Source organism: Platichthys flesus, chromosome 3, assembly GCF_949316205.1.
Source record: "Platichthys flesus chromosome 3, fPlaFle2.1, whole genome shotgun sequence".
Lineage (NCBI taxonomy): Eukaryota > Metazoa > Chordata > Actinopteri > Pleuronectiformes > Pleuronectidae > Platichthys > Platichthys flesus.
The window spans coordinates 7,188,399-7,203,436 of record NC_084947.1 but is presented as its reverse complement, the minus strand read 5'-3'; the positions used below and the strand labels follow the sequence as shown (position 1 = coordinate 7,203,436).

General features: G+C 38.3%; 1 protein-coding gene across 1 annotated transcript in view; it reads left to right on the top strand.

Moving 5' to 3' along the window:
* gpat2 (glycerol-3-phosphate acyltransferase 2, mitochondrial) overlaps nt 1–15,038 on the top strand; it is a 90,119-nt gene that overhangs the window by 42,108 nt on the left and 32,973 nt on the right. Inside the window, exon 3 of the mRNA XM_062381902.1 lies at nt 7,509–7,593. The gene's annotated coding sequence lies outside the window, so the exon portion shown is untranslated. The remainder of the gene's footprint in view (nt 1–7,508; nt 7,594–15,038) is intronic.

The window sequence follows — 15,038 nt, the reverse complement described above, 5'->3', positions numbered from 1 at the left end:
TGAATTGATGGTACATATGCGTCTATTGTATAAACTATGTCACTGATTGGTTGAGAGGAAGAGTGCATCCCGTTGCTAATGGCCCTATATTGCTTTGTTGAAAAGATCGCTAACAAATTACGGAAATAGCCTCTTAATCTGGATCTGTGGTAACATTTTATGGCTTCTTTCTTGGTCCATCCCTCCATTAAGTTTCCTGGAAATCCAATCAGGAGCTTATTGCGTGTTTCTGACATATAAACAAGCAAACAAACCAACCAACCAACATACAAACAAACAGGTGGGGATAAAAACATTATCTCCATAAACCAGCATGCAAAAATACTAACATGTACAGAAACTGTTTCAAATTTAAGGTTGCTACAGCCAATATAACTACGTTTGGAAAGCATCAAACGAATAGCTCGACTTGCCTGCAATCATAAGTTGTTCAGGTGCAGGTGAAAACTACTTTTTGGTCATATTCTTTAGGGTTTTGCATTTTAAATCTTCCTGCTCTCAGTCGTCCTTTTCTTGGCCACAGCACACCCCCTTATCAGAGCAATCAGCTTCACTAGCCCAACGGCCGATCAGGACAGGTGGTACCGAGATAAACATCCACCACGTGGCAGATAGAGGCAGAACAACACCTTCCCCAAACTATGTTCTATTGCAACTTTAAAGTCTCTTCTGATTGACATGTCTCTCACACACTGGCAGGGTCAAGAACACCTTGTTAACACAACTCTTTTATTGTGGCCTCTCAAGGTTCAAAGATGGATGAGCTCTACAGCTACTATGCATCTCCTGCTATTTGCAACATGTTGACGTGTGGTTGAATCTATGTATGCTCATTTCAAGGTGACTGGCCTGTGGCGTTTTAGGGTAACTGGAGCTGTGAAGCTGAAAGCAACCTATTCATAATTAATAACTCATAGGCAGACGGCAGCACAGGCCTTCTCAGTGGACCTCAGGCAGCTCTTTGATGTTATATCCCCTGTTGCATTGTCACTCTTTTTTCTGTGAGAAGAGACCATCTCCTGCTTCTTCAGACTATTCCAAATTTACAGCAAAAGGTCTTTCATGAGACATTTATTAGATTCTGACCCTGAAAAAGTTGGAATAACAGTAAGAATCCCCAAATCGACCGTATCACCGAACTATATCGTTACATAATCTTTACACTAGCCTGTACTTTATGATCTCATTTTGATAACGAATTAACCATTTAACACTTTCATTCTCTGAGCCTCCACAGAAATTGTTTTGGGCCCCCCTAACCATTAGTGCCCAAGTCGGGGACAGTTTATATTGTGCCTGAGTGCTGAATGCACATTTAGTACACCAGCAGTTGTGGTGTATAAATGTAATAAAACTTAATAAAAATTGATCTAATTTAATGGTAGCTAGTTAAATCTACATTTTGTATCTCTCATTTCCTCTTTTATTTTTCTCCTCTCTCTCTTTTTCTCAATTCTGCACTCCTTCTCCCTTATCTCTTTCTTTCTCTTTATTTGTCTTGCTCTGGTGGATCCAAATATACATCCAAATATACATGCTGTTGCATGTATATTTGTTCTTATCAAGGTCAATAGCATTTGGCCCTGGGGAGAAACTCCGGAGATGTTTGATGCTGAGATCAACAAATGTATAATTAATCAATCTTAGGCAGCACAGACCTTCTCAATGATCTACAAGCTGCTTTTTGATGTTCTATCCCCCTGCCACACTGTCACAAGATCCACTCTGGGAAGAGAACATCTCCTGGTTCTCAAATTCTAATTAGCAACACTTTGTCAAAAGCAACTGACAACTGTCACTCCTCTCGTGTTTTTCAGTTTTTTCTCAGTGAAGTTTTATGTGTGAGAGACTTCACAATGTCAGCCTTTGTCTTATTGAGATTTTTTGCCAGCTTTTACATACCAGACCAATCACTCAGCTGGGAGTGTGTAGGTCTTGGTGTGACTCAGTTCCCCCCAAAGCCTTGAACACTTTAACAACCATAAGAAATTGTATTGTAAAATGAAACATGGTTCTGCACCTTCAAACCATCTTTCTTCTATAAAATGTTCCAATAAGCTGATTCTCAGCCACAGCCACAAACATTTTTAACATGTCACGGTCGTAACAGTGTTTCTGGTCACTTCTGGTGTCAAATCAAATCAAATCAAAGTTTATTGTCACATGCACCAATGACAGCGTCATCAGAGCAGTGAAATTCTTGTGACATGGATTGGGGAATATTAAATTAAACAATAAGAATATATGTGTATTAAGTACGTATTAAGTGTGACCTGAGATCTTGTGACCTGGCAGGCAACGTCTACTTAGTAGATAGGTTTTACAAGAAAAATAACATACCATATAACATATAACATAGCAAAATGAAGCAGCAGTTTACCGGTTGAAGGAGTGGGAAATATTAAAAAAATAAAAAAAATATGGATATACATGTAGTAAGTACGTAGTAAATGTGACCTGTGATCTTGTGACCTGGCAGGCAACATCTATGCAGTAGACTGGCTTTACGAAATAAAAAATAAATAACATACCATATAACATATAACATATTACATAGCAAAGTGGAGCAGCAGTTTAAAGGAGTGGGGAATATTAAATTAAATAATATGAATATATATGTAGTAAGTGTATTTGTATGAGTGGGGGAGCAGAATGTACATGGTGACTGTTCACAGGAACATTTCACCATTCGAAGTAAAACATGATGTTTTGCCAGTGATATTTTCAGTTTTTCTCATTTGAGACCAGTGGTGTGCCTATTGAGTGAGATGCAGAAGATATACAAGGTATTGTCAAATATTCCTAGTGTTACATTTGTTTAAAAAAACATTAATCCAAGGATTTGCCACACCACAAAAAAGGACGAGTTTTGGGCTGTTTTGTCTAATTGGTTCGGAAAAGATTGAAATAGAAACGTTTTTGATGCAGGTCTCTTGAAATGAATTAATCAGGAGGGTATTGGCAGCATATTTATTGGTTGTTACTGTATAGACAATTGTTTCTAACGTTTTGTAATATTCCTCTAATATAACTATTTCTATTTATTTATTTGGAAATATAATAGTCATTAGACATAGACATTTGTTAATTGGATTGGCATTAACCCTGAAAAGCCTGGTTTCTCAGATTCAAACTATTCAGACAAACTACTGTGATATTATCTTCAGTGAGAAAATCAGACATGTTTCCAGATGGACATCCAAGTCTTGTCACCTCTTGTTTCCACAAAACATGATCCCAGTTGGGGCAAAACAGTTTGTGTTAGTTTCAACAGACCAGCTAATTGTTTTTCAGAGTCTGAGAATCCTTGACATACTTGTTTGTAATCATTAAATAAGGAGATGCTTCCATCTGGCCACTCTACCATGAAGCCCAGACTGGTTAAGTGCTGTAGTCATGCCTCTCCTTCTGGAAGTCCCCCTCGATACAACCCTATCCCTGAGATCTGCAGGCAGTTTGGGAGTCAGAGAAATGGAAGGAGCCTAAGCTAAATGTTTATCATAGCAAATACTCTAAATATTTATCTCAATCTGATATTAAAGTTTTTTCTTTTTTCATAATTTTGCTCAAAATAATGATTAAAACTCATTATGGGAAATCAATTGTAGTTTGCTGAGGGGATTTAATTAATTTAGCTTAATAGTTGGGTGACAACTTGAACCGATTTTAGTTGTTTACATTAGCAAATCAGCATTAAATGTTTGCTGATTTAGGATAAAGCAGGGCCTGAGATATTGGCAGTTTTCCCATGACTGCACAAATAACAGTGAATTAATTACTTTTATAATGGAAAAATCTTGGTGAAGAAAGAAATGGGGATTTTTAGACAAGTTCTGTAGTTGAAAGAAAAACAAATTCTAAGTGGATTTATGTGCATGTATTTAAGTCAGACCTCAGAGATAACAGCTTCGGAAAGCTTAAGTCCAACTAAATCTAAAGATATGCGTATCGTGTCTATGTGTTCAGATTTGTCTGACTAGCGACTCGGAGAACGAGTGTCAATTTTGCCACAAATTGCAGCAATCAGGAGGTAAGAGTTTTAAAGTGCCATCATTTCCTCCATAAGCTGTGTGTCACTGTGGTTGCAATCTTACAGCCTTTGCCTCTGTTGAGGCGGACAAACTAGAACAACTAACTTTTTGTTTTCAAAGCACATGTGACACCTTAAAATCCCTCATCTGAACTAATCTGTGATGCCCCAGTTGTTGAAATATTAGATGCTAATGGTTTTATATGTCACAGTCACTGTCATTCTGAACTATTGGAATTGAACGTTGATACTTTAATAACTCCCCTCTAATTTAAACCACACTCTGTACCACATTTGCCAGTCTGATAGCATTTATAAAAAATGCAGTAACCTGTACACATATAGAAACATTTACATTACACCCTTTTTTCATCAAATTTCTTTTTTTAATTTGACTGTTTTCCAAAGTTGCTAGCACATTATTGTGGAGGGAATGAGGGTTAGAAGACTTGAAACATAGACTCTGGTCTCAGTTAAATGAGCTCTTGCTGGAATTATTGTTCATATCAATCTGAGTGCCAGTGACGCCAGGGCTGTCTACCTGCAGGGCACGAGTAGGAGTTTTATGATATTGTTTTCCTGGGACACACACAAACACACAAAATAATAGTTATTGTACTGTGATTGTACAGAAAAATAGAAAGATGAACATGGAAAATAAGGTCAGCAGTAATAAACAAGACCTTTGCACAAACTGACACTGTGTAAAAAAAAAAAGAAAAAAAAAAGGTGTTGATTCAGCTTTATGGAAATATTGGGTGCTGTGATTTGTGGTTGAATTCTTATCAGTGCAGGGTTGGAAAATTAGGTGCACATGAAACTTGAGATGTAAATGAATCAGCTTTCAGTATATCACAGTCTTATACAACACTACTACAATGTACAACCTAAAAAATTACCATTAAACTGAGTCAGCAAACCAATATGTAGTAGTCTCAATAAAAGCTGAACATTTTAAGGTGGTGTGATATGCAGGGTTACCATATTGCATAACATTGTGCAGGTGCTTCTATTTGACTGTTATTAATTCGATGAAACCCAATCATGTCAAATCAGTTCTGTAAATTTTTACAATTTATTGTTTTCGAGGTGAATATAATTTGCGTACTTTTTTGTTAATTACATGACACAAAGTAAACATGTTGTACTTTCAGATGAGATAAAAACATGTGCATTGATGGACTGTGTTGCAGGTGACAGTCTGCTGGCATAAAGCTTTACAGCTTAGCACGGCTCTGTCGCTCATGAGTCCCAGATTGTCTCTTGTGTGTCCCTGTTCCTTCTGTGTGTGTCTGTCCTCAGTGTCCCAATGAGGCATCTCAGCTTTTAACCTGAGGATCAATCCGTTAACAGCTCTCACCTGTGCTCATTGATCCTCTGGTGCAGGTGAAGGTGCTCTCCCAGCTCCCTCCACAGACCGAAATTGATAATAACAACTGTGCACTGGCTGTTTCTTCTAACGTGAGGTGTTCCTCGTTTCTGTCATTGATGCATTCTAACAAGATATACAGTTATTTGTCTTTAGGCCTGAGTTGTTTTTGCCAAGAGTAAAGGAATTCATTCGTCAATCAGACAAATTGATGATGGGGGTAACCCTGACCATGACCTGCACCCCATCAATTAAATCCTAGTGAGTAAAATGTGCTGAGACAAGAGGTTTGAACCACATTTCAATAACAATTGCTTTATTCAATTGTTTTCCTGCCCGTCAGCTCTTTGTAGGAAGCGGCGGGATACTGGGAATCTTGCTGATGCTGGAGAGCCACACTGATTGAGGCTTATTTGATTCTTAGTCTCTCGAAGGAAACTTTATGAATTAGAAAGTTATGGCCTGATTATCACATAAATTGCAAGTTAAATAGATTTAACTTCCGCTTCTTCTTCTGCGTGTATGCCTGCATTACTGGTGTGTGTGTATGTGGGTGCATGTGACAGAGTGGGGAAGAGAGTCAGAAAGCGAGATCTATCCAAGATAACTCGCTCTCCATTACTTGTATCAACAGTGCAGATAATGCCACTGTGGTTCTTTATTACCATCATCAGTTTTATTGGTGTTGTTAATACTATGGTTTGTTCCTCTGGCACTCTAATGCAGAAGAAATGAGTGGATCAATCACAGCTAGATTGGCTCCTGGAGCGGAGATAACCTGCATGAGGCAGAAGCAGAGACGGGCAGAGTGAGCGGCACAAAGAGATAAAAGCCACAGAAGAAATTGAAAGATGAGAGAAAAGAACGACCAAAATAATTGAACTAACAAATGGGCGGGAATGAGGTATATGTCAAGAGAGCAACCGAGCAAGACGGAAGAGAGATTACGGGTTGCCCTGGATTGTGTGTCCTGTCTCTGTCGTCATGAAAATGATTCAGATTTTGTACAAAGAAAACATCATAGGTGTTAAGAGGTTATTTTTAAGTCTTTTCTATTACTTCGCTGATGACGGCAGTGGCTAAAGCCTTTATGTTTTCAGGTTTTCCATCTTTCTAAAATCATTATAAGCAAAAATGTGAAAGTATTATATCTGACAGTTGGTGTGTTCGTCCCACCGGCCAATCCATCATGATGGATAATCATCTGCCCAGTGCCACATGAACTCAAGATGTGGGTATATATGCTGTAAGGAAGGCAAGATGTTTAGGCTACCAGTGGCTAATAAGATTCGGCTTCTGATTTCATATGCTACGAAATATTGGAATTTTCAAGTTCTTTTTAAGATGAAATTAAGTTTAAAGGATTATACTGATGTAATCGAGCTTGTCAATAATTTTTTGCATCCAGTTTTGCGACCAAACACAACTGACCATGGTGATTTGATATCGAAGAGTAGGGTTGGGTACAGTTCACATTTGATCCGATACTGGTACCGATACCCATCTGTACTTTTTTGGTACCAGAGTTTTTCCTGCATAGTAAATTCCGAGGCGGTCTCCTCCGTCAAATTTCGTGCCGCCTCTGCCTCGCAATAAAATTCCATTACAGTGGAAACCACTTATAATTATCGCGTTTGTCCGAGGCCAAATTCATCAGTATAAGCGATTGCTTTTCTATATGATAGTCCCAGAACTTGAAGGAAAGGTAAACAAACCAAAGATGATCACGCTAAGCAAACATAGTGGAGCTGTGCATGGCTCCCTGGATGTCTCGCAACTGTTCTATCTGCACTGATCAGAAAAGAGCTTGGCTCGATCACGTTCCAGGTGTGAGTCACATGGTCTTGCTATCTTTCTCTTTATAACTCTCCCTCGCCCATACATACTCTCTTACCCAGATGTGCTCACGGGTACCGAAATTTGGAACCGATTGATTTAACTTGAATCTGTACCTGTTAACATCAACGTGATTCGGTCTGTACCCTTTAAAGTTCAGAGTTTGGTACCCAAACCTGTTGAAGATTGAGGCTGCCATACTGTTGAAAGTGAAGAAGGAATGATGACTCAACATTAAATATGACGTTGCCTCCTTTTTTAAATTTTTACCAGGTGTGTGAAAGCGTCACATCAGGGGAATTTGTGATCACTCTGAGAGACACAACCTTGGGCAAGAGACCTGACCAGCAGATTGAAGGTGAGGACAAGATTGGTGAATATAACATGATATAATTACCTTCGTGTCTGTTTGGTTGGTTAATTTGTTCACTGCATTACACAAAAACTACTGAGCGCCCATTTAACTTGAATAATTATTATGATCTTTTTTGTTTTTATTGTTTGGTTGAATGATACAACATTTTGAAAATGTTTAATCTCCCATAACCTAAGGTGTTGTATTCATATAGTTTTAATACAAGGAAAACCCAAACATTTTCAGTTTATCGTCATATTCCGCTAAAAAGCATTAAAACTGCTGAACCCTTTTTTATGGTTGTATTCAAACAACGATGAAAATAACTGTGGTTAGATTTTCCGAGAGTAAATGATGGGGACAGAAGGATGGTTAAAAAAAAGCTGTAATGAAAGAGGGAAGGACAGGAGATGATGAAAGAATCAAAAACAGAAGATTAGGGAATAAGAGGAGACAGGTGGTGATGGGAAAAGAGAGCCAATGTTGATGGGTGGAGCAGAAGGGGTCCATGTCCTACATACAAAAGAAGGTCAGAAAAATGATTATTTTGCTCTTTGTTATGGTTGTTAAAGATTCAAGGGAGAGGCAAAAAGTGGTGCAGAGACTGAGGGGGGGCAAAGAGACAAAGTGAAGGAAGTGCAGAAGAGAGCGGGGGATAGTTGTAAGACAGAAGAAGCCGAGGCAGTGTTTTGTGGTGTAATTAGAAGAGCTCTTACACCGGGCCGCCATTGGGGATGTTTCTGTTCTCTACTCGAGTGCCTTGTTGTTTATCTGCACAGCTGGTTGAGAGGAGTAAGGGAGCAGTGGGAGAAACAACGCAAAGTGTGCAAGGTGGAGGCAGAGAAGCGAAAGCTTTGGGGAGTCATGTTTGGGAAGAAAATATGCACACACCTGTGGAGCTCACTCGCTAATGTGTTATGCTATTGTTTGTCATCGGTTGAGCAGTGGTGGATTTGTAAATGCAAATGAGACCCTTTTTAGTTACATCCGCTCTCCTCTTCCTTGGATGTAGATCCCTTCCTGCCTCACTGCAGCCATCACTTTTCACATTTTTGATTAAAAGTGAATGACCAGGTGCTGCTGCCCCCTGTTTCACTTCAGCTGACCAAGTGACCACATGATTATATTCACATCAATCTGCATTATGCAATAGCCTGAGCATCAGTCAAACAAGGAGTCCTGCAGTATTCTTCAGCACCTCTGTTTTTCACATGCAGCACTACACTTATTACTAATTAACAGAAATGCCTACATTCAAATGTTTTCAGTACATTTACATGCACCGACTGTCTCTAGTGCTGAGCTGCAACTGCTACTCACTGAACTAAAAATTATTTTAATTATGATAATGCAATATTCTAATTATATTATGAATGTTGTTATTGCATGTTCATACACAAAATGTCTGGGTCACTTGGGTATAAGGGGAATTACAGTTTATGGAGTAGTAATGGCCTGTGTGCTTATCCATGCATGGAACTGCTTGTCCAAGCATTTGAATAATACAGACCTTCAGCAATACATCTCACTTCAGAGCCTGCATACAGCACTTTTTTTAATATAGTGTCTTTCAAGCTTTTCCTTTCGATCATCGTGTTGAAATTGAATATATGCATTGTGGAAATTGTGGCCAGTTAATTGGAGGATAGGCTGATGTTCAAAATATTTTTCACAGCCCAGTTTATCATTGCTGCCAGAGCCACAGCACACATTCTCAGTAAGAGTGAGGAAGAAAATGAGCTGTATTCGAGGTAGAAAGACCAGCAGTAGAGTGTAATAAAGTAAGTGTCAAGTTGTTCAGAGGAGGAGTGACCGGCAAGGGGAAACTGAAGCCACGGAATTACATCTCTTGCTCTTTGTTTTTCTCATTTTCTCTGCAACAGAGAAAAAGAAAGAAACAGATTGTTTTAGTTCAGTTTACCCCAAAATGAATTTATGTTCATGTTTGATTCCAATAACAATCTTATTACTCTAAAAATGTCTAATTCATAATATATCTAGTTAAAACTAGAATGGATAATGCCTGAGGTTTACAAAGTTTAAAGATGTGGAGCATGTAATGTAACAAAATAAAACTAAATTCAAACCCAATACAGCCCATTAGAAATTACACAAAAACAAAAAAACACTCTGAAAGCTCACAAAAATCTAAAATTGCATTTGTAAATGAACTACTCATTCAGTCCGGTACCAAAAACTTGTTTGTCCCTCCTGCTTCTAAAAGTGAGAGACTCAAGACAAAAAATTTTCTCCTGCTGAAAAGGAATATTTGTGAGCTCGTTTTTTTCCTGGATCCACATGATCCTACACCAGTACCTAATGGCAAACACAGCAAGGAAAATGCAATAAAGGTCAGTCGAAAAAGATATTTCTAGAAAACAGTGATGTCTTTCTTCTGTATTCACAATTTTGTTGTATTCCTTAAACCAACTGTTGTACACCTCTGCTTCACCAAGACTGAAAAGTAGCAGCAGCTTACAAGAAAACCTCTCAGTAGATATCCACGGAAGAATCGGTTTATTCATGAGAATACCAATTTAAGCCACTAAGTCCTATAAATACTTTCAACCCTGTCAGGTGTCCTAAATCCAGCCTTTAAACTTATGTAACCCTTTGTGACCAAGAGTTTATCATTACTATAAGTCCATAAGCCCAGGGTGACTTCTACAGTTACATCCATGCTGAAAGGTCTTTGGTTAAAAGTAAAATTAATCTCTTTACCGTTGTAAACAGGAAACACTATCCTGCAGTTTGTTGCTTAGTTACAGAAAATACTCCAAATGAGAAAAACTGCAATGGTGAAAAGTAAGAGCAGGGATTTCTTTTCTTAGCTTGATGACAGTTACTGACTGAAATTAACGTCTTGCATTGAGACTGAATTATACATTATAATTTCCAAACATCTTAATTTCTGAACATACAGACTAAAATCTAGGAGTTTTCAAACAAAAATGGGGCCAGAGGCCAAAATTCTCAGTTGTAGGTGATTGACGTAGCAGTGGGCATTCAGCCATAACCTTCCCTGTTAGTCTTTATAATGACAACTGCAGCCTATTCCTTTCATTTCAAATGGAGACATTGACCTGAGGAATTGCAGAAACCAGGAATCACCTTGAACTTCCTCTCGCTCATATTTCGCTGAAAATTTCAAGAACTTATTTCTAAATGGCCTCCACCATAGATTTCTTATGGTCAGATGGATTTCCTCTTGAAAAAACGTAAATCCCTTTCAGAAGCACCTTGAATCAAGTATATTTGTTCACAAAAAGAGGAGCAATCTATTCGGTCTAACGCAAGGTCTGTTCTCAAATACGAAGAGACATCTGTATTCAAGGCCACTGCCTTCGCCTCAGAGCTCCGTGATTCACTACTGCAGTGATTCTCAAATGGGGGTACACGTACCCCTGGGGGTACTTGAAGGTACTCCAGGGGGTACTTGAGATTTTTTTTTTTTTATATATATTTTATATATTGGCATCCATTCAAAAATCCTTGAAATTTTTTTATTTAACAAATATTCAATAAAATATAAGTGTAAGTTCATGAACTAAATTTTATATTCAGTAGGATTTTCAATTTAATTATCATAAAAAAACAGTCTCCCCCCATACCGATGGTTTGACCCAACCTGGCACACGCCACCTGTCATCGCCTGTCTTCACCTGCCTTGAAAACTTCAACAATGGAGTCGAGTTGAAGTGCAGCAGTAATGCTGCTGAAACACGGAGGGACAAGCGCCAAAGAAGGCGAAACCAGAGCAGAGAGCCTTCCCTAAACAACACCGTGAGAGCTTGTGCCTCTTCGAAGGGGCGCTAAAACGTAAAAGTTTTCCGTTGTGAAGTTAATGATTCATAACAAGAAGTCCGCGTCTCTACCGGTACCCTTTCAAAATAAAAGCATGTAATACAAAAGCGGAAATGAAATTGTATGACCTTAAAGCGAGCAAATATTTCACAATAAAATAACAGAAAGACGCTTCAATAATATTAACAATAACATAGATTGGGTTATTTTCACTTTTAGTTTTTTTCTGTGGGGAGAGATTAGCCAACAGTGGCATTAAGCCACCACATCTTCAGCGGTATCTCCAGACAAAACATGAAAGTCATGTTGGTAAGCCACCTGAGTTTTTTTAAGAGGAAACTTTCTGAATTCAGGTCATCTCAAGACACAATGCGAAAAGCCTCCCCGAAGCAAACGGAAACAAGCTACCTGTCAGTATTCTTTTCGATCCTTAAAGAAGATATTTTAAGATGATAAATATTAAAAGAATATGTTTTGAGCTAATCTTTTATTTAAAACCAAGTTAATGATTTATTTTTTGGGAAGAAGTGTTTAGCTATAATTAAGTTCATGAGTTCAGTTTGAGAACATATCTTTATTATGATCCCAAAAGAGGTCACTTTAAGTTGATAATTATTTTGAGGCGCACAAATCTTTATTTATAATGAGATTATAATAAAAGTCTTTAGTTATTTTTATATCTTTTTATTTCGAAATAGTTCAAGAGAGACCACTGCAAATGAGCAATGTTATGGACATTGATGGAGTTTTAAATTTGAATGTGTCTAGTTACAAGGCTTAATAAATCACATTACATCTTTCTTTCAACCAAAAATACTTTGCGCTGGTTAGGGGGTACTCGGCAGAATTTTTTCTTCGAAGGGGGTACGTCACTGAAAAAAGGTTGAGAACCACTGCACTACTCTATAGTTCCCAGCAGTATGTATCACTGTAGGCTGTTCCTAGATCCAGCATTAGGACCTCTACAAAAAAAAATAACATTGATAGCTTGTGTTTTTACAAAGCTCCGCTGAACAGGTTGCTCTTGCCTTACAGCTGCTGAGGCATCCACCTGACATGATCACAGATGTGTCCCGTTCGGTTTGATTGGAGAAAGAAATATGAATTTAGGATCGGTCCCTTGGGAAAATGGAACAAAGTATGAGCTGTGCTGAAACTAAGAAACCTAATCTCAAAGATTTTTAAACTTTTAATGCCACTTCCACACACAGGAGGCAGACAGATTAACGTATACTACAATTGCAAGCACTGGCATGAAGTTGGGTCATATTTGGGTTGAATGCCAAACAGCAGCCCTTGTTAAAGGTTGAAGAAATCTAACACTGAATACTTTGATGTGTGTTTTCAAAGCACATCAGACAGCTACTCTCTCTTTCACAAATTGCAGGTTCTAAGAGAAACACATGCAGCATATATTTTTGGTTGACAAATTCTGCTGATTCATTTGTATTCACAGTTTTTCCTCAGTGTTGTCACTGGGGACTTACTTACCCTCTAATCTCTTTGAATAAAGTCTTAACATTATTAATTTACCATCTGTGGTTGTGGCTGTTAATATTTAATCACATGTGTTTGGTTATTGATTAGAGACAGCTGTGTTTTCAAACTATTTTTCCAATGGGATTTACTTGTATAAATTAAGTTTAACACAACAAATGGGATAGGGTGTAGTGCTGAGGTTCATCATCCCACTAGTTACAAACTGATCATTGTTGTGGGAATTGGCAAACAGGAAACGATTCATATTCATCCCCAGGTTTCATGTGTTACAGAAGGCAGTCCTTGGAAATTAAATAATGCAACGTACTTTGAAATAAAAGTGTTAGGGTTAGGGTTTTTCATAAAATCGCTTAAGTCAGTCGAGCGGTTGAACATTTTTCAACCTGTCATTGACTGTTATTCATTTACGTTTACTGGTCACACGCAACCCTGGTAGAATTATTCTCTTATGGTATTATTTCAAAAGTTGGGGAACCACAAGTAAAAAGTTGTACACAACCATATATATTTTCTGTTCCTGCTGTACTGGGACATGGTTTTTGAGAGAGTTTGTTTTAGATTGCTTTTCTTCTAATATATAAAACTAACCGGAAGTCAAGTCCTGTTAACACTCAGAGGATTATTTAGATATTCAGCCAACTTCATTAAACTTTCTTAAAGGTTGTTTTTAAACTAATTTATAATCTGTCTTAATAAAAAACAAACACCATTTTCCTCCAGTTTTCTATCTTTGTCTTTCTGTGTCCCCCTCTCTGGATGAAAACATTTTTGATGCGTGTGTGCTGTCCAGTTTTCTTAAGACTCAAATAAACTATATGTTGTTTTGAGAATTAGCCTGGGAGGAACTTTTGTTATTCTTCATTTTGCTAAGAAAAGTGATAGAGCTTCACAAAAAGGTGAACAGTGACACCACTATGTTCCTTCAACCATACACCCACAGTGAGAGAGAGAGAGAGAGAGAGAGGGGGAGGCAGGAATTCACATATAATATTCGCCCTCAGCCCACAGGCTCCACATAGAGACCACTAATGACCCTCACATGTCTCTATCTCTGACTCTGACATATAACCACAGAGCCCTCAGCCTTGATTGTATTAGATTTATCTGTTGTTAGAGTTGCGATCATGAGACCTCAGTAAATTGCCCTCTTTCTCCTTTTTCTCAGAATGCTGCTGAACCATGAGGCAAAATTACATGCACATTCACATTACCCTTTTAGTGGCTATACGCAGACAAAGGAAAGAAGCTTCACTACGCAAGTGTTACGCAAAAATAACTGCAAGGGTAATTCATTTTGCTTTTAAACGTACAGTGAAACATTTTTGTTAAGAAAAGGAATACGACACATTTTGAAGTTGCAGCAGAGGAAGCTGAGGGGCTGTCCCGGATCCCACTCTCTTAATACAACTACAGGCACGTCTCATGCTGGGGGCTAAAAGTCAGGTTCTGTATGCCTCTTCTGATTCAGAGGGATTCATATTCTTTAGCCATGTTTGAGGCCCTTTTCAAACCTGGTTTTTACACCCGCTCTGAAAGACCTGATCCTAAGTGGACTGCTCTAAGTTTGTTTGTTCTGAGCTGGAATCACTTCCTCACTTGATATGGAATTAAACATGTTCTTGGTTTCTGTTTCACAAAGGCCAAATGAATCGTGTGGTAACTGAGAAGAATTAAAATTCGGTCGATACTTTGTGAAAGTGCTGAGGGTCAGAGGACTGCAGCTGAGTATGCGGTCCATTGCCCAGGATGCATTTGTGTTCACACTGTGAGAAGAATGTGGCCACATACATCCCAGACCGCCTCTGAATGTGGTTTGAGTGATCGGCTTGAGGACACAAATTTGTACTGACAGATGGACAGATGCTTATATATCTGTCTGAGCAGGTTCTTTGACATGAATTTACCTCAAGGTCTTGAATATGGGACTGACCTGCAAACCAAAAATGAGAATCACAAGTCAAAACACAAACAATACAAACAACAGTTTTACCAGTTCAAATTGTCATATTTTTTAATGCTCACTTCTACCTTGAGTTCAGCCTTCAACGTCTCATCATTTCACTCACAACTTTAACAATTGTTGTTTTTGTTTGTGTTCCTGGTTTGATTTAAAGTTGCTGTCAACTTTTTCTTTGGACACCGTC